This window comes from Gopherus evgoodei, chromosome 4, assembly GCF_007399415.2.
Source record: "Gopherus evgoodei ecotype Sinaloan lineage chromosome 4, rGopEvg1_v1.p, whole genome shotgun sequence".
Classification (NCBI taxonomy): Eukaryota; Metazoa; Chordata; order Testudines; family Testudinidae; genus Gopherus; species Gopherus evgoodei.
The window spans coordinates 136,878,616-136,897,766 of NC_044325.1; the positions used below are offsets into that span (position 1 = coordinate 136,878,616).

Below are 19,151 nucleotides of genomic sequence, written 5' to 3' on the forward strand. Positions count from 1 at the left end.
GCAGTGACTGCAGGTAGAGGTGGCTGAAGGGGTGTGTACGGGGTACAGGTGTAAGAGGGTGACCGGGGGGATCGGGTGGGCAGTGACTGCAGGTAGAGGTGGCTGAAGGGGTGTGTACAGGGTACAGGTGTAAGGGGGTGACGGGGGGATCGGGGGACAGTGACTGCAGGTAGAGGTGGCTGAAGGGGTGTGTACAGGGTACAGGTGTAAGGGGATGACGGGGGATCGGGGGACAGTGACTGCAGGCAGAGGTGGCTGAAGGGGTGTGTACGGGGTACAGGTGTAAGAGGGTGACCGGGGGGATCGGGGGGCAGTGACTGCAGGTAGAGGTGGCTGAAGGGGTGTGTACAGGGTACAGGTGTAAGGGGGTGACGGGGGGATCGGGGGACAGTGACTGCAGGTAGAGGTGGCTGAAGGGGTGTGTACAGAGTACAGGTGTAAGGGGATGACGGGGGATCGGGGGACAGTGACTGCAGGCAGAGGTGGCTGAAGGGGTGTGTACGGGGTACAGGTGTAAGGGGGTGACGGGGGATCGGGGGCAGTGACTGCAGGTAGAGGTGGCTGAAGGGGTGTGTACGGGGTACAGGTGTAAGGGGGTGACGGGGGGATCGGGGGGCAGTGACTGCAGGCAGAGGTGGCTGAAGGGGTGTGTACAGGGTACAGGTGTAAGGGGGTGACGGGGGGATCGGGGGCAGTGACTGCAGATAGAGGTGGCTGAAGGGGTGTGTACGGGGTACAGGTATAAGGGATGACGGGGGATCGGGGGACAGTGATTGCAGGCAGAGGTGGCTGAAGGGGTGTGTACAGGGTACAGGTGTAAGGGATGACGGGGGATCGGGGGACAGTGACTGCAGGCAGAGGTGGCTGAAGGGGTGTGTACAGGGTACAGGTGTAAGGGGGTGACGGGGGGATCGGGGGGCAGTGACTGCAGGTAGAGGTGGCTGAAGGGATGTGTACAGGGTACAGGTGTAAGGGGGTGACGGGGGATCGGGTGGCAGTGAGGGGCCGGGGGGGCAGGGAAGCCGCGAGGCAGTGGTTATGAGCAGAGACGTGAGGGGGGATAAGCCGGGGGTGGTTGTGGGGGCGGCAGAGGTGTGCACGGGGTGTAGGTGGCTGGGGGGGGGGACACGGGGGGTCTGTGAGGGACTGGGGGGGTGAGGCGCGGGCCGTGGCTGTCTCCCCCGCATTCCCGAGATCCGCGGACCGCCCCCCCGGCCCAGCTGGGGGCGCGGCCGCTCCCGCCCCGCGGCGCTCACCTGGGTGCTCTCCCCCTCCCGGAAGGCCTGGGCCACCCGCTGCCGCAGGAAGGCGCCCAGGTCGCGGCCCCGCTTGGTCTCCGCCACCGGCCACTCCTCGCAGAGCTTCAGAAACGGCCGGCAGCGGGTGGCCGCCATCTTGGGACTGGGGCTCACACGGTGCCGCGCACCCTCCCAGAGACGATTAAGAGGTCACGTGACTAGGAGTATGCCAATAAGCTCGCTAATTATTCGAAACTACGGAGCCCGAGAGGGGGACAATCGGCGAGAGCGGAGGGCGCTTTCGCAACCATGGCGCCCGTTCGGTTCTCGGCAGCGGGTCAGGTGGCGCAAGCGCAGCATGGTCCAGCGAAGCCATGTGCTTCGGGCTTGAGCTGGGACAGCAGGAGGCGCATACGCATGCGCCGAAGCGGCCCGAGCCTGACAGTGACATGTGCCCTGAGATCCCCCTGTGGCTGGGAGCAGCGCGATCCCAGAGGGCAAGGTGGGGTGCAGCGCAGGGTGCAGAGCCTCGTTCATGCTCCCAGTCCTGACCTGCCTCCAGCGTGCTCGGTAGGGGCAGACCAGGTTTTACACAGAAAATGTAGCCCTGAGCTGGCGCATCCCATGATTATACTTAGAGCCTTGATAAGTGGTGGGAGCAAAATCCATCATGCGGACGTCAGCTGTGGGGTGACCAGTCCCATGCAGCACGCTGGGTGTTGCAGTCTATGTTCTGAACATGCCAGGGTGGTTGTCCAAGGTTTCTTTATTCTCCTGCTGTTCCTGTCCATCGTAGATGGCTGATGAGAAGCAAGCTGGAGTAGAACATAGGAGCTCTGCTTTTTATGTCCAAAAGCAGAGTCGTTAGGCTGAGACACAAAGCGTTCCAATAGGTCTGCTCTGAAGTGGTTACCACTGTGAAGGAAGAGGTTGAGCAGCGGTTTTCAACTTTTTCATTTGCAGACCCCTAAAAATGTTTTGGGGGTGCAGACCCCTTTGGAAACCTTAGACATAGTCTGCAGACCCCCAGAGGTCTGTGGACCACAGGTTGAAAACCACTGTGATAAAGGGCTAGTTTGAAGCCAGAGGGTGTTGGTTTACTTGTCTTGGCAAAGAAATTGGCCAGAATCTACTTGGCAAACCTTGAATAAAAAGAACAATAATCCAGACTACGTGTCTCTCAAATTATTGCACCTTCGGAACATCCTGCATGTAAATAATCCAGCTAGTTCAACAGAAGGAAGAGCGCATAGTTTAGCGTTAGCCTAAATTAACAGGTCCACAATCAAGGTGCTACATGAAATGCTTAGTTCCTCTCCAGTCTCAACAGCATATGGCAATTTATGTGCCAGGCTTCTAACTGAATCGAAGACCGTGTTACATGGGAGGTTTAAGCCACTACTAGCCAGCCCCCAACATAGCTGCACTGATGCAAACTCCTAGGTAGACAGGCTATAAACTGCAATTTGCACTGGTGCAATTTACCTCTGCTTGAATCAGGCTTAGATGCATGGATGGAAATAGTGATTTATAACGGTTTACCCCTGTCTACGCTAAGGATTTGCACTTGTGCAGCAAAAAACATAGCTAAAATTGGGATAAACACCCTTAATAGAGGTGCTGTACTCTCCCTCAGCTAGTAATGCACAGTGCTATAGTCTTATTTTCCAAAGCACAGAAATAAAGAACTGTAAGGAAATCTAGACAGGAATATTGACACAGTCAAGATCTGGGAGTGGATACAGAATTCGGTTATATACCACATGTAATTTAAAGGATAATCAGTTCAGCATCAGAACGCTGAAGACTGAAGAGGAACCTACTTGATGCTAGCTATTTACAGTGCTATATATGTGTTTTAATCATAATAATTATCCTGCAGACACAGCAGAGCAATATTCTAAATCTTCTCAGAGGCACAAGTGAAACAAATTTATGCTTTCAGTATCTAGCAGGAAGGGGTGATAATTTTAATCATGAAAAGTCATAACAGTTAGCACAAAAAGGGTGTCTAGTGTTTCATCGACTAGACTAAAATGTTCCTAGAAATGAATGAGCATGGACAGTTTATGTTCTTTCTTCCAGTTCTAACACGGAACAGCATGGGTGGAGAATCAGGACAATGTATGGGTCCAGGGCCAGATTCTTAGTTGGTGTAAAATGGTGTAGCTCGATTGAGGTGAAGAATGAAGCTATGGCAGTTTATACCAGCTAAGAATGTGGCCCTTAGTAAACTCTACATCAGGGGTCGGCAACCTCTGGCACGTGGCTCGCCAGGGTCAGCACCCTGGCAGGCCAGGCCAGTTTGTTTACCTGCTGTGTCGGCAGGTTCGGCCAATCTCGACTCCCACTGGCCACGGTTCGCCGTCTCAGGCCAATGGGGGTGGCAGAAAGCGGCGCGGGCGAGGGATGTGCTGGCCGCGGCTTCCTGCTACCCCAATTGTCTTGGGACGGCGAACCGCGGCCAGTGGGAGCTGCGATCAGCCAAACCTGCCGTCACGGCAGGTAAACAAACTGGCCCGGCCTGCCAGGGTGCTGACCCTGGCGAGCCGTGTGCCAGAGGTTGCCGACCCCTGCTCTACGTGGTAACGGCTTATGCTTGTTTTGAATGACAGAAATACTGAAAGGGTCAAGCAAGCAAGAGTCCTTCCTACCTGCATTCTGTAGATGCGAGATCCAGAAGTGCTCTGGTCACACCTCTATATGGCATGCTATCTTCTCTTCTGAGGCACTGTATCCACGCTGCCTGATTCTCTGAATGCAGGGATATGGTAGCCTTTTATTTTAGTTAAAGTGGATTTAGTAATGTTGTTTTACACCACTGGCTACGGTCCCAATCTCAACAGAGAGAAAATTACCTCTGCCACTTGTTTCAGATCTAGAGCCTCTAGGAGCATGGAAAGCAACACAGACAGTCACAAGAACAATGTCTCATTTCCTTTGTCAATTTTTATTAACATTACAAGCAAAGTTGTGACTATCCAAGCATAGATAAATCCTACATATATCCATGCACAATGTATAGCTACAGTCATACTCAAATCCTCCTAGATAGTCTTATGATCTGATGGATCTCTCATTAATTGATCATCAGTAGAGGGATGGTTCCTGCTGGAATCTTCCCGCAAGGAACTCAATTTTCCCAGTCTGGGAACTCTCTTTTTTAATGTGATTTTCACTATGCCTGTGTGTGAAAGTGTCAACCCTCTTTTTCCTCATTTGTATTGTGTCTCCCAAGAATACTGGGGTACCGCATTTTTCATAGGTTGTGTACAGTTCCTTTTATTCTCGTTAGCACTGACGCAAAACCTGTAGTAAGGCATGTGTTAGAAAGAATGTGCCTCTCGGGCACTTTGTTATCTAAAATGAAACATACGGCTAATTTTTCGCAGTATCACCCATTGGTACATTTTGTCCTGTAATCTTATGGCATCGGGTTATTCTTTCGTCACTTACTTATGTCAAGCATTTCTTAATTGTAAGGCCTAGTATAGCTAAGCTAAAATCTTACAGGCCTGAGCCTGTAGGCCTTGTGTTTCAGCCCTGTTTACTTAGATACCTAATACACACTTAGCCCTTCTAATTATTCATCAATCTAATACTTCTATAAGCCTACCACTTCAGTCTATTCAACATACAATGATTATATATTACATGGTATGTCAGTTAATCATAACATCACACAACACACAATAAATGAATGATAAAATGAAGTAACTGGCTATAATATTTACACTTTAACACCACATTTTCAAGTAACAGAAACTGAACACATGAGTTAAGGGAGACTTATTATTAATGTATAATTGAAAAAGGTCTTAAATCAGAGGTATTTGTGTGCATCCTCTGAAGTTTACCATAATCATTCCCAATTGTAATGAGACTTCGCAATACACCTTTACCAGCTGCACCCACCACGGCGACTGGCCCCTTGTTCCCAATTTCAGCCAATTTACTCTAAATGCAATGGCACCAGTCAGATTACCAATGGCTCAGATCTCTAGTGCAGATCTAGCCCAGGGCTGTCAATCCACCACGTTTCATCAACATCAAATTCACTCGAGTCTGTTGGTGGGGAAGTTAAGCTGTATTGATCACATGATGTTTTGTAGGAAGGAGAAGAGCTGTTGCTGCTCTGAAGCTTTGTATGTTTCGTAACTCTTACATTATTGTGTTTTCAAATATATCCAAAGGCCTCCCTTGGCTTGGATGGACACCGTTTGATGTGGAGTTTCTGTGAAACAGAGACAGAGAGGTTGCTGTAACTCAGTCATAGGGCTGATCATGGTTTGAATAATGCGCGAGGTAGCAAAAGGCCAAGTGACTCCTCAGGCAAGCCTGAAAAATTAATGTAGTGCATAAACATTTCCTCTTGGAGAACAGGTCCAGGGGCACTGACAGCTGCTCTGTGGACTCATGCGACAGGGTCATAGAAGTTCCTCTAGTAAAAGGGATAAATCAAATCAGCTGATGGCATTCTCATGAGCAGCACCCTCTGCTGCTTGAGATGCCTCATTTGGTCAAGTTCAGTGGCAATGAAAGCTGCTGTCCATATCTACGAGTAAATTATTCGACGAGGCTGTAGGAAACTTCAGGGATGATTGACCAGGCAAAAGAGCATTGATCCGTGGTAAATCCTTAGGTTTCATGTCCTAGGTGACACCTATCTGGAAAACATGACCCAAAAAAGATCAGTTTGGAGTGGCCTCCAGCATATAAAAGTTTTGAGGAGGGCAGGGAGAGTTCACAGCTGGAAGCAGATGCCCTCCATTTTTCATGCAGACTGGGCTGGTCGCAGCAGGTCATAAAAGCCTCCCCTCCCTGCCCCAGCCAGAGTTAATTACTATTAAAATAAAATGTTCACTGGAGTGGAACAAACGTAATTACTTTTTGGGAGCCTAATTATTTGCATTTATTGCCAGTGCTTTGTTGTAATTGATTGCTAATGGCCTGCTTCGCTCTCGCATTATCTAATTAATATCACCGCAGAAATCGGGAGAGCAGACGGCGCTCAGAAATGGGAATTTTTCCGCAGTCCCCAGCCTGCACCTTCGCCACTTTCTGGCCTGTTTGGTCACATCTGGCAGTGCATTGGGCGTGGCTAGGCTGCATTCCCTTCTGCCGCATCTGGCCATGTCCTGGCTGCAGGGGCCCAACTTCCTCTGCTATGTCTATACCCCTCTGCTCTTCTCCTGGGCCACATTTCCTCCTCGCTGCTTTCCATCCTACAGCTGGGTCTAGTACCACCTCGCTGCATCCTCTCTGAACGCCCCCGTTAGCGGCTCCAACCTTCTCTGCTGTACTCCGGCTGCCTATGGCATGTCATTCTTGACCTACTCCCGCTAGCTGCAAGGTGATGCAGAGCAGACGAATTGCTTAAAGCATTTGGCTCAGTTGCTCTCAGGGCAGTTCTGTTTTGAAAAGTGACGATGTAGAAATGGCCCCATGCTACCCAACAGATCTGTTCCCAGTGGGGTTCACTCCTACCTGCTGCCCTCAGTGATAAATAAGATCTTTCCTGCCTTTTACTCCCCTTAGCCCTGCAGAGCTCAGGCAAGAGCAAGCTGGAGTTTATTCCCGCTTGTGCGTCTGCACCGGAATCAGTTGCTTACGCCCAGGTGGTTATAGTAGCAGAAATCCATCGGAGGCCGCAGAGGTGCGTGGGTAGCACTAGAGAGCAGGTCTTGATGGGAGGCACTGAAGGTAGAGTTGGTGCCATGGAGCTTTTCTTACTGGTGATGTTCAAAAAGGACATGCTGAGGATAGTATCAAGGCCTCAGCTGTAATTGGAATTTGCCCTGATTCCAGCCACTGGTGGCACCTGCATCAATGCCAGCCTGTCACACAGATAGACAAAGCTGCTGTGTGCACCAGGGGGACTTGATCCCCGTTTCATAGCTGCACAGAGCTGATCTCCTGCATAGCACTGGCCATTACACTGCACCCAAATCTCTCCACACTGAGCCCAAACAACTTGAGTTCAACTAAAGCATTTCAGTCCTCAGGAGACAACTTTGTGTGCCCCAGGCAAAGAACAGGAGAGGCCGAGGGACCACCCAGGAGACACCTTGCGATGGCAAGTTTCAAGCAAAGGTTAGCATCGGTGCAAAGAGCTTTGCCTCTCTGCACTAGGGGTTCACACGGGTGCAGCCACCCGGAATGGAGACAAATGCCCTGAATTGACAAGGACCTTAAGGTTGTCAAACACACTTGAGAAGTTTCCCCTTTTGTGCTTATTGGTTTAAGGATGGGGGCAGGGGAGGGGGGAAGTTCAAGTCCTAGATCGGTGGATAGAATACTGGCTCTGTTCCTTCTGTGCACTGGGCACCCTTGATGGGGAAATCAACTGTGCTAAAGTGAACAGCTCCCTTCCCTGAGATGCTGAATGCCCGGCATGAAATCAGGCCAGGCCCGGGGCTGCACAGGGTGACCTGGATGCAAAGCCATTAACCGTCTGCCTGGCCCAAATGGAGTGAAATGCAGCAAGGAAGCGAACAGCATCAAAAGTGCTGAGTCAACTCGTGGATAAGATTCCTTCTGTGTCAACGAGAAGAGGTGAGGGCTAGAACTGCAGTCAATTGTTCCCCACCTCCACCAAGTGCAGGACAAGAAGGAAGCAGCTTACTTTGCAAGAAGGGAGATTGAAGCAGGGTATTAGGAAAAACTTTCTAACTCTAAAGATTGCTAAGCACGGGGACAGGTTACCGAGGAGGATGTGGAATCCCCGTGGTTAGTGGTTTTAAAGATGAGGTTAGAAAAACACCTGTCAAGGATGGTCTAGGTCAGTGTTTCTCACCCTTTTTGATACCAGGGACAAGCTTGCTGCCTTCCTAAACTGTGTCAGGGAGATCTCAGGGACCGGTGCTCGTTCATGGACCGGTTGTTGAGAAACACTAGTCCAGGCCAACATAAACCTGGCTCAGTATGGTGGGATGGGGTAGATGACCTCTCAAGGTCCCTTCCAGCCCCACATTTCTATAAGTCTCCAAACGGACTGTGGCTATTCTAAAATGACTTTGAATAAGGCATGGAGTTTCAAGACTAGACAGAGTAGCCTACAAGACAGAGCTCAGGCCTAGAACTCAGGACACCTGGGTGCTAGTGCCAGCACCAGCTCTGCAACTGGGCAACCTTGGACAAGTTACTTCACTTCCTGGAGCCTCAGTTTCCCTGGTCTGGTTCCTCGGTTCCCCCAGGATCATGATCCTGACCCGCTTCGTAAAGCGCTTCTTTGAGATCTCTGGATGAAAAGCCTTGTGTAAGAGCTAGGTGCAATTACATAGGCCTTGGCTACACTGGTGCTTTACAGCGCTGCAACTTTCTCACTCAGGGGTGTGAAAAAACACCCCCCTTAGTGCAGCAAGTTACAGCGCTGTAAACAGTGTAAACAGTGCCCCAGTGCTGGGAGCGTGGCTCCCAGCGCTGCAAGCTAATCCCCATGGGGAGGTGCAGTACCTGCAGTGCTGGGAGAGCTCTCTCCCAGCGCTGGCACCGTGACCACACTCGCACTTCAACGCGCTGCCGCTGGAGCGCTCCTGTGGCAGCGCTTTGAAGTTGCAAGTGTAGCCATACCCCTAGATACCACATGGGAAGTGCAGTGGCCAGAACACTGAAGCAGAACACCCTGAGTCAACACAGAGACTCCCAGTGGGCTTCACATCAGATCCAAACTGGGGCTGCAGGTAGGCAGAAGATGATACAGGAGAATCTGGGGCCTGATCTGGCCATGAGCTCTGAAGTCACTGGGGTGCCATGCAAGCCCAGGGAGCTGTAGTCTGAGCACTATCAGCTCAGGGGGGAGCGACAGTGCAGCTGAAGCCAACCTGATGTGCCTACGTGTGAAGATCAACTAGCCAAAAATAACTCCTCGGAATGAGCAGCCCAAGTGTTCGTTCCCCTAACTCCTTTTCTTTACCGAAAAGCAAACCAATGCTTCAGCCTCCTCCAGGCAGCTCGAGGAGGGGGTGGGGGAGAGCAAACCTTTTAACTCTCAGCCTGGTGTCTGACTGCAGTAAAAAAAGGTTAGCATTCGATGCAGCCACAGGAGGAGAGAATACAGATCAACAACTGCGCCGCCGTTCTCTGGGAGGTGCTGAGTTTTTTTGCTGCCCTTTTCAGTGGCAGGATGTTTGGACAAAAACAATCCTGGATGGTTTCTGAGCTTTCAAAGGGCTGTACCCTGGGGGGAAAGGTTATGTGGGGAATTTCAAGCCAAACCTGTAGCACCAGAAGGAAGTAAACCAGGGGTTAAGTTGCTGAGAGAGACCATCAAAGCAAATGCCACAAATGTGGTTGAAAAGAGATCAGGCATAAGGAGGCTGCTGTGCCATGAGCTCCCTTAGGGCTTGTCTACATCAGAAAGTTGCAGCGCTGGTGAGGGAGTTACAGCGCTGCAACTTAGGAGGTGTACACATCTGCAGGGCACCACCAGCGCTGCAACTCCCTGTTTGCAGCGCTGGCCGTACTCCCGTTTTGTCTCCGGTGTAGAGGATCCAGCGCTGGTGATCCAGCGCTGGTAATCAAGTATAGACACTTACCAGCGCTTTTCTTGACCTCCGTGGAATAAGCAGGTATCCCAGCATACCTGAGGAAGCCTCTGGTAATCAAGCTGGTCTCCTTCCCCGGCTTGCTCTCTCGTTCCCCGAACCCCGAGCAAGCAGGTCTCCTTCCCTGCGGTTTGCAGGGTGGTTCGGGGAACGCGAGAGCAAACCGCGGCGAAGCTGGTCTCCTTCCCCGGCTTGCTCTCTCGTTCCCCGAACCCCGAGCAAGCAGGTCTCCTTCCCTGAGGTTTGCAGGGTGGTTCGGGGAACGCGAGAGCAAACCGCGGCGAAGCTGGTCTCCTTCCCCGGTTTGCTCTCTCGTTCCCCGAACCCCGAGCAAGCAGGTCTCCTTCCCTGCGGTTTGCAGGGTGGTTCCGGGAACGCGAGAGCAAACCGCGGCGAAGCTGGTCTCCTTTCCCGGTTTGCTCTCTCGTTCCCCGAACCCCGAGCAAGCAGGTCTCCTTCCCTGAGGTTTGCTGGGTGGTTCCGGGAACGCGAGAGCAAACCGCGGCGAAGCTGGTCTCCTTTCCCGGTTTGCTCTCTCGTTCCCCGAACCCCCGAGCAAGCAGGTCTCCTTCCCTGCGGTTTGCAGGGTGGTTCCGGGAACGCGAGAGCAAACCGCGGCGAAGCTGGTCTCCTTTCCTGGTTTGCTCTCTCGTTCCCCGAACCCCGAGCAAGCAGGTCTCCTTCCCTGAGGTTTGCTGGGTGGTTCCGGGAACGCGAGAGCAAACCGCAGCGAAGCTGGTCTCCTTTCCCGGTTTGCTTTCGCGTTCCCCGATCCCCCCTTGAAGCCGCCCAACAGCGCTGCAGTGTGGCCACATCTAACACCACTTGCAGCGCTGGTTGCTGTAAGTGTGGCCACTCTGCAGCGCTGGCCCTATACAGCTGTACTAATACAGCTGTAACAACCAGCGCTGCAAAATTTTAGATGTAGACATGGCCTTAGAAAGCAGAGATCAGATCCCCGCTCTGACACCTCCCAGATGTGCTGGGAGACCTTGTGTCATTGTTCAGGAGTTGACAAGTGGAGGTCTGTGGCAAGGGAGAGCAGAAATTCAAGCTGCAAAGAGACAGGCCAACCCCTTCCCAAGAAACCAACAGGGGTTCCTTTATTCCCCTCACCTCCCAGGAGGCTGCCATCAGGTATAGCAGAGCCCGCTGGCGGGAAGGCCCATCAGCTCATGGAGGAATTTCCATTTCAAAAGCGTGAAAGCCTTAATTGAACCGTATTCCCAAGCAAAGGCTCGGATGTGCCAACCAAGTGAGGCTGATTAGAAAAGACCGAGGATGCCTGAAAGGCAACCCTGGCAGCTGTCTGGGGAAGCTGCTGCAGAAGTAAATCAAAAGCTGGGCCAGTTCAACCACATGGCCCACATTCTGGGAAGTTTAAGGCGCTGGGTTGAAATGAGAAATCGAGGCTATTCAGCCCCATTCACGACAGCAGCTGTTGGGGGCTCCTGCCACTGTTGATATTTCATTAGAATCTAGAGACGCTAACGAACTGCGCAAACCAATGGGAACAGCCAGTCGCTGCTCTGAAGAGTTTCCAGTCTAAAAAGACAAGGTGAGAGCAGAAGAAGAGGCAGAATGATTTGCTAAAGGACCCACACTTGCTTAGTAACACAGCTGGAATGAGAACCCGACTCTCCTGAGTCCCAATCCAGTGCCTTATCCATTGGACCACACCAGTCTGGAGAAAGACTGAATTCCTGATATGGAGAGGAGCATGAACACTGCTAAGGGTAGCTGTCATTCTAATATATAACTTATGCATAAGGGTTGCTTTGCCCACCACTCAGATGCAGCCACCTCTGGGTGGGACATGGCAGCTGTTTAACAGCACCCAGCAATTATTATGATTAATTATTATAATCATTATTATAATGTATTATTTGTAATGCAGTAGTACCCAGGAACCTCAGTCAGAGACCAGGACCCCACGGGGCTAGGGCTGTATAAACGTGGAACAAAAAGATAGTCCCTGCCTCAAAGAGTTTACAATTTAAGTACAAGGCAAGGGCCAACACGTGGATACAGACAGGCAATACTGGTCAGCAGCACCAACAGTGGCCGCAGCACTGATTGTCAAGCTTTCTGTAGGCAGTTCTGTAGTTACTGTTTCCAAGCGTGTGCGTCACAGTTCCAGCGAGTTCCAGGGCAGAAGGGACCCGCCAAATCATCTCACCCAACCTCCTGTACATCACAAGCCAGTCGATTTCACTCCGTTACTCCTGCGCTGACCCTAGTGACTTGGGTTCAACTAAAGCATTTCAGGCCTCAGGAGACTAAACTGTTGTGTGTCACAGAGGTCCCTGTGGTGCAGCTGCGATGTCCTGCCCCAGTTTGTAAGTGGCCTCTCATGAGGCAGTGACCAATGGGTTACTTGTGGCCCATGGAGCCCTTCCTGTTGGACCAGTGGAGGGAAATACCTTAGCAGGCAAGCAGTGGAGGAGACCCCTCTCTTACAAAGTCCTCTGCAGAATGGGAAGGCCAGCAAAGCCCCGCATCACCCATTTCAAAGAGCGATCTACCAAGGGCACCAGGTGACAGCCCTGGAGAGACTCAGGGGAGGAAATATTCTATCCTTCCTCTCTCAGGGATATCTTCCTCTGAGGATCGTCTAAGAATCAAGGCTGATTATTCCAAAGCTGCCTAAGGGGACTGCATGCTAACATCTCTCTAAAATTAATTGGGTGTCTAACTCCCTTTGCAAAGCTCAGCCTCAATGAATCAGGATGTTGGTTCTTTCCTTACTACCCCATCCAGGGCCAGATTCCAGCCCTACTCAGAGTGAACAGTGCCTCACCCTGCCAGTTCTCCTGCAGAACTCAATGGCGCTGCTCACAGCGCAAGACGCTGCTCACCATGATTAAGAGGCACAACCTGGCCCATAGGGATGGCCAAAATCCCAGGGCTGGAATTAACCAGTAACACCTGCCTAAAGCAAATGAGACTGATCCCAGTAAAGGGCAGGCCCTGTGGTAATTCCAACACGAGTGATTTTGTTCCAGAGGTTTTCCTCCAATGAAGCAGGGATTGAAAGGGGAAGGCACAGGGGTTAGTGCTGTGGCTGGCACGGCATCCCGGGATTCGTGGTATGGGACGAAAGCCTCTGAGGCGATTGTATGAACTCCATTGTGAATTCCTCCAGGGTGAGCAGATGAGGCTGGATCTCAAAGCCAGTGCTGGGGCATTTGCTCCATCCTAGTGATAGGAAATGGGATCTAGGGAGCAGGGAGAAGGAAAAATGGAGCAGCATGATCCCAACCTCCCCTGAGGATGTGGCTGCAGAGCCCTGGCCCTGCAAAGCACCACTGAGAATCTGGGAGGCTAAGTCCCAGTATAACCTGGGTAGAGGGGAGGACTTACCAATTCTTTGCTACAGTGTTCTTCTCTTTGACAAAGTATTTGCACAGACCATGAAATCCTATCCTTGCAAGAGAGACAACAGCTGGGTTTTCAATAGGAACCTTTTAAATACTAAACATGGAAATTATAATAGGATTCACACACACACGCACAAATTTCAAATTCCTTTTTATGAATAACACTCCAAAGATAAACCATTGCACCACAGCAATTACAACAACCTCTGGCTAGACTAACATCACTAACTAGAGATGTGCTAATTTGCCTTTTAAATGAAGAATACAGCACCGGGCCGAAACCCCAAATATATAGACTACCTTACCAAATCAATACAGGGATTGGGACCTTTGACAATTGGAGATCCGCTTTCACATAGGCTCACCCTGAGTATTATGGTAACAATTAAAATAAAGCATTTAGTTGTCCTACACAGAATCAAAGCATCACAGAATATCAGGGTTGGTAGGGACCTCAGGAGGTCATCTAGTCCCACCCCTGCTCAAAGCAGGACCAATCCCCAACTAAATCATCCCAGCCGGGGCTTTGTCAAGCCTGACCTTAAAAACCTCTGAGGAAGGAAATTCCATACATACTCAGTTGTTTCAGCATTACTGGACACATACACAACTTCCAGTGAGAAAGTGAGAAATTGTACAGTGCATGTAGCTGTCAGGCTCACGCACTGTCTCTGGGTCAGTGATGTCGCACACCTCCTGAAGACATCTGGCCTCCAGTCTGCAATTACACCTTTATGGGGTTTTCCCAGTCTCAATCCCACTGACTTCCATAAAATTACAGGAAACTGTATGGAGACCCAACTAGGCTTGCCAACATTGTATTTCAAAATAAGGGACTGTTTTCTTAGCATCTCTCCCTCCTGATGTTATTATTATCATTATTATTAATAATAATACTAAGCAGGACTCACTTTCACCAGGAATATTCCTTCTGCTGCTTTTTGCAGCACTTAGCAGCTCTCGTTCTTGTTGTACAGCAATGAAAAGATAGAGAGACATCCCTTGCAAGAAAGCACTGTTGGGAACCCTATATCCACCTCACAGATCTGTCTGGGATACCCCTGGCAGCTCTATCTTCTCCTTGCAGGGCTGGGCTGGACAGATGCTCTACCAGTCACCACACAGGGCCATGCATTAGATACAGTTGCACAAACACAACTGCCCTACTTACTTCTAACACTGGTAAGACCCCAGCCTTTCAGGCAAGTAGCAAATTTCCCAGTCCCTAACCCACTGCAATATAAAAACAAACTTATTTTTCTTATTGGAACTAAGGACTGTACAAATACCTTAGCATAGCACTGCCTGTTGCAGACCAGTAAAGTCCAAATAACCGGTGCAATTAGAGGAAACCACATTGAGATCCACCACACAGCTGAGTCACGGTGTCCCCTGGCAGCTCTGTCTTCTCCCTGCAGGTCAAGGCTGCATCTGACCAGTTTTGTACCCTGACAGAGCTCCCAGCCTCTAAGGGGAGATGTGGGCACATGCAGGGATGCTGCCCTTAATGGAGCTTTGCACACCACCTTCCAAACAGCTAATGGGCATGCGCACCACCTTCCTGCGCTCCCTCTAGGAGGCTGAAATAGCAACTGCGTCTTTGCCCTCACTCCAGGCTCTGTACTGCCCCCTTGTGGGAGCACGAGTAGCAACAGCAGCTGGAATTACAGCCATAAGGGTTACAGGCTGAATACCATGGAATAAGAAACAGAAATGGGAGTTACACCGGCATGGGTGTGGTGAGTAATTAGCCCTCTCCGGGGAGCATGTTAATCTGATAATACATAGCTCTTTTCATCCATAATCTTTACAAAGGGGGTCAGGAGCATCATCTTCATTTTGCAGATAGGGAAACCGAGGCACAGAGCAGGGAAGTGACATGCCCAAGATCACCCAGCAGGCGAGAGGTAGGATTAGAGTCCAGGTCTCCTGAGTCCCAGGCTCCCTCCACTAGGCCACACTGCCTCCAGTGTGATGTTAAAGAGCCCATTACTTCTCTCCTTGATGTCAAGGGCTGTTTTGCCATTAGACTTGACTGGGAACAGGACCTCAGTCTAGTGGGTGGCTATGAGGCAAATTAATTCCCCCTCTCTACTCCCAAAACAAATCTGTGTGGGGATGGACCAGGAAGAGATTACAGCCTGACTGAGTGTCAGGGGGTATGTAAGAGACTGATCCTGAGAGGCTCAGATCCTCAAAGGTATTTAGGCCCATGAAATCAGTACGACTCCCACCAACACCTGTGTGAACGGAGGGGGCTCAGACCTGCACAGGATCAGGCTCTGGGCCCTCCGCAGGCCACACAAGGGCCTCACGTGCCGTAAGCACTCATGAGCCGTAAATCTGTGGGTTAGCACTCAGCCCCTGGCTGGCAGGAGCCCCAGTTCCAGTGGATGCAGGCATCCGGGGAGTGACACCCCTTCCCAACCCCATCTCCGGGAGTATCACGCTGCCATTAATCCCCGTCCCACTCTGCACTTAGTCAAGCAGGCTTGATTTCTTCTGACAGCCTAGAAATGTCAACATGGCTCTGGATTAAAGGTCAAATCCCAACGGGTGGATTTCAAAATGTCATCCCGCGCTGCGCCAGAGCGGCTCCCCTGCCGCCCAGTGTTTCCATCCAGGGGAGCGAGGACACCAAGTGGGCCTCAGTGGGTGCCGGGATGCCAGCCTCACCCAACAAGTATCCTAAACCCATCCCCCACTCCATCCAGCCAGCAGGTCCTCAGTCACCAGGAGAGGGGGGACAAAGCCCTATCTGCCATGGGCGTGGCTTACAATCAGCTAATTATGAGGTTCTTTTGCCCCACCCTCAGATATTATCTGCTGAGCAATTTGGTTCCTTTGGACAAATACATTCAAGGAGAGCCAAACAAGCGGGACCAGGCAGTGTCACTTCAGAAAGGAGGGTGACCTGTTAGTGGGAGAAAAGGATTGGGCATCAGGACTTCTGGATTCTAGCCTCGACTCTTAACACTTTGTGACCTGGTATAAGTCACTTAGATTTCATGTACCTCAGTTTCCCCATCTGTAATACAGAAAGTACCTGCCTCGCGAGGGGCTGGTGGGTGGGGCTAATGTCTGTAAACCACTTAGAGACTGTCAAATAGACAGGCCTGCAGAGATGCAGAGTGTTGTTGCTGTTATCTTAGTGCTAGTGATTCCAGTTTGAAGACAGCTAGCCACCCAGCTGGTCTGTGATGGCCACGTCCAGCTTGTTTTCTCGTCTGAGCACACACTTGGCCCCTGTGCTGACAGTGGGTGTCAGTGACTGATGCCTCTGTGGAGCCGCTCTGGCACTCATTGGCAACACAGACTGTCTCGCGTTCCCTCTCCTGAGGATGGACAGGCATGAGAGCTGCCTACTAACCTCGGGTGGGTGAGGGGAGGCAGGAGAGGGATTGCCTGCTCCTTGCTGAATCCAGCTGGAACAGCAGATTAATTGACAAAAGCAGTGTCCCTGCTCACTGATAGCAAAGGCCACCTGGAGTCTCAGCCCCTCACCAAATGTCTGCTGTCCACTTACAGTGCTACGGAATCACCAGGCCATGTGAGTGTCCTCCTCATGGCATGGGGCCTGATCCTGAGAGGTGCTGGAGTGTCCCCAGCTTCCACTGATGTCAGGTTTCTGAGTGGGAGCTGCAAGCCCAGGTGGTAGGGCTCATTCTTCTCCCCTGTGGCACAGAGCCAGGTTTGGGAAGGGGGACAGATCACTGGCACCCTGGTATTTCCTCCTTAGCCCAGACCCAGGTGCTGTCTTGTGAATGTTGCATTTATTCACTCCCGCTTACTCTGGTTAGTTGGCGAGAAATGGTAGAGGAGGTGATAGCTTTTATTGGACACAAGCTTTTGAGCCACCTGGAGCTTTTCTTCAGGCCTCAGCTGACATCAGCGGTAACTCAACGCATCTCTAAAGTGCACGTCCCTGGGGCATCTAGGTGCTGTACGATGCACAGTGCATTTTCTCAGCACACAGCACTTAGGCCGGTATATACCCTGAGCCTCTTACCCACTCGCCTGCTTAGTTGTCTCCCAGGAGCACTGAGTCCATGCACCAGCTGCTCTCAAGGTCTCTCAAGCAGGCAGGCCTGGGACAGCTGGTGACGCTGCATGGGAACCAGCAGGCAGGCCTTGTCCCCAGATTCTCTCCTGCAGCCATCTTGAGGGTTGGGTGGGGGAGCAGATACCTGGTGCATGTTACACAGGCTCTGCTGGAGGGTACATTTCCAGCCCTTTAAAATGCGGTTTAAAGAAACAGCTGTGGAATTATGATTAGCATTGTTTTCTTTCTTGACAAAGTAGCATCTCAGGGCTCTGAGCCAAGTGTTTTGAACACACTGCCTGCAATTACTGGTGTATATGCTGGGGAAAATACCCACCACTTTGAGCCATTCACTAAGGGTCACAGGTGTCAGCAGGTCAGTTACATAACTCAGGTATAGCTCCCACAGCCAGGCAGGACAGAGGCAAAGGTTAAGTCCGGGAGGAATCTGGTGGGGCCTGGAGCAACTCAGGGGTAGGATGGGGACTCTGGGGATTCAGGGCCAGAGAAACCATGGGCCACCATCTGAGCCCAGGTCAGGGATTGCTTGGGTGGCTGGGGAGAGGGATGCAGGGGCCCAGTGCAGCATTGAGGTGCCGTGCCATAGGTGGGTCAGCAAAGGAAAGTTTCAGGGAACTGTAGGTGTCTCAGCAGAGCTGCCAGCAGCATCAATGTGAGAGGAGCCTGGGCAGGCGGATCTGTGGTGAGTTGGTGAAATATAGTGGGTGGCTCCCCAGGGCTCAGTTTCTGCAGGAGCGTGTCTAGGAAATGAGCTGCCGGGCCAGACGCTATTTCCAGGGAAAGCCCAGTCAGTGGCTCCCGGCGTGCGACACCCTCCATGGGGCCTAGAGGGGAGGGCTGCTCCCCTGAGCAGGGCCTGTTCCTTGGGAAAATGTGGCAGTATCCAGCCCCTCCAGGACTGCAGCGCCGCTGAGTGCCAGCAGAGAAGGGCTGGGTGCTGTGGGAGCCAAAACCAGGCAATTCTTCCGGAAAAAGACCAACTGAGAAAATGACAATTAGCACTGATTAACGTGGCCCCACCCCCGCGCACAGGCCGACCCTGCCAGGCTGCGCCACAGCAGCTCCCGCCCGGGCCCCAGGCCAACAGCTGTCTTACAGTCACTGCCTCTGAGTTGGGCTGCGTTAAGCTCCCAGTAACAACGCGTACCGAGCGCCCAGTCACCGTGAATGAAGTGTGACAGAGCCTAGCTGGGGCTGCTGCCTGGAGTTCCCAAGCAGCCGCACACGCCTGCCCGGGCAGGGGGCTGCTGCTGTGTCTTTAATCCCCTTCCAGCCCTACATGCCTATGATTCTGTGCTCTTGGCTAACCCTGGTGCCCAACCTGGATTTAATCCAGGGTCATTATATTCTGCCTGCCTAAAGTCTCCTCCTTGCAGTTTCCAATGAATGTGGCCTCCTCCTTTCTAAACTGGTGTGCAGCGTTCCCATGTGCCCGGCAGAGCAATTTCCTGCGTTTCACCAGCTCAGCTGCGTTCAAGTTTATTGGAACTCACCTCATTCTTTCGGACACACCTGATGCTACAAGAGCGTCGCCCCTTTTTGATCCGAGCAGCTAGTCAAATGTTGGGGCCCTGGAGATGAAAGAAGAAAGTGATGGAGTCTGTTATTTTCTTTGAGGCAATCTTGTTTGCTTACAAGGAATGTACTAAGGCCTGCTCCTCTGAATACAGGAGGGACAAACCCCAAAAGTCTAAAGGCTGAGTTCACACCTATCAGTCTCAATGGGGTTTTAATTCAACCCATAACAAGGTTGCACCCAGCTCACAACAGTTTATATCCCTGACCTACAAGGGTGTTGGGAAGTCCTAGGAGTGGAAGCATCTAGGAGGACAAACTATTATCAGAGAGAATCTGCAGTATCCTCAAACACGGATGGGCTTTCCCCTCCTGCTCTCACTTAAGGAATTCCTCTCTGTCTCTCACA

The 19,151-nt window shown here is 51.5% G+C and overlaps 1 long non-coding RNA gene across 1 annotated transcript; it reads right to left on the bottom strand.

Moving 5' to 3' along the window:
- Positions 1-4,172: 4,172 nt before the first annotated feature.
- On the bottom strand, positions 4,173-14,693 carry LOC115650820. Its single transcript, XR_004000226.1, has 2 exons — positions 14,454-14,693; positions 4,173-5,905 (listed from the first exon to the last, which is right to left on the bottom strand). It is a non-coding gene; the product is annotated as an uncharacterized LOC115650820 (long non-coding RNA).
- Positions 14,694-19,151: the final 4,458 nt, after the last annotated feature.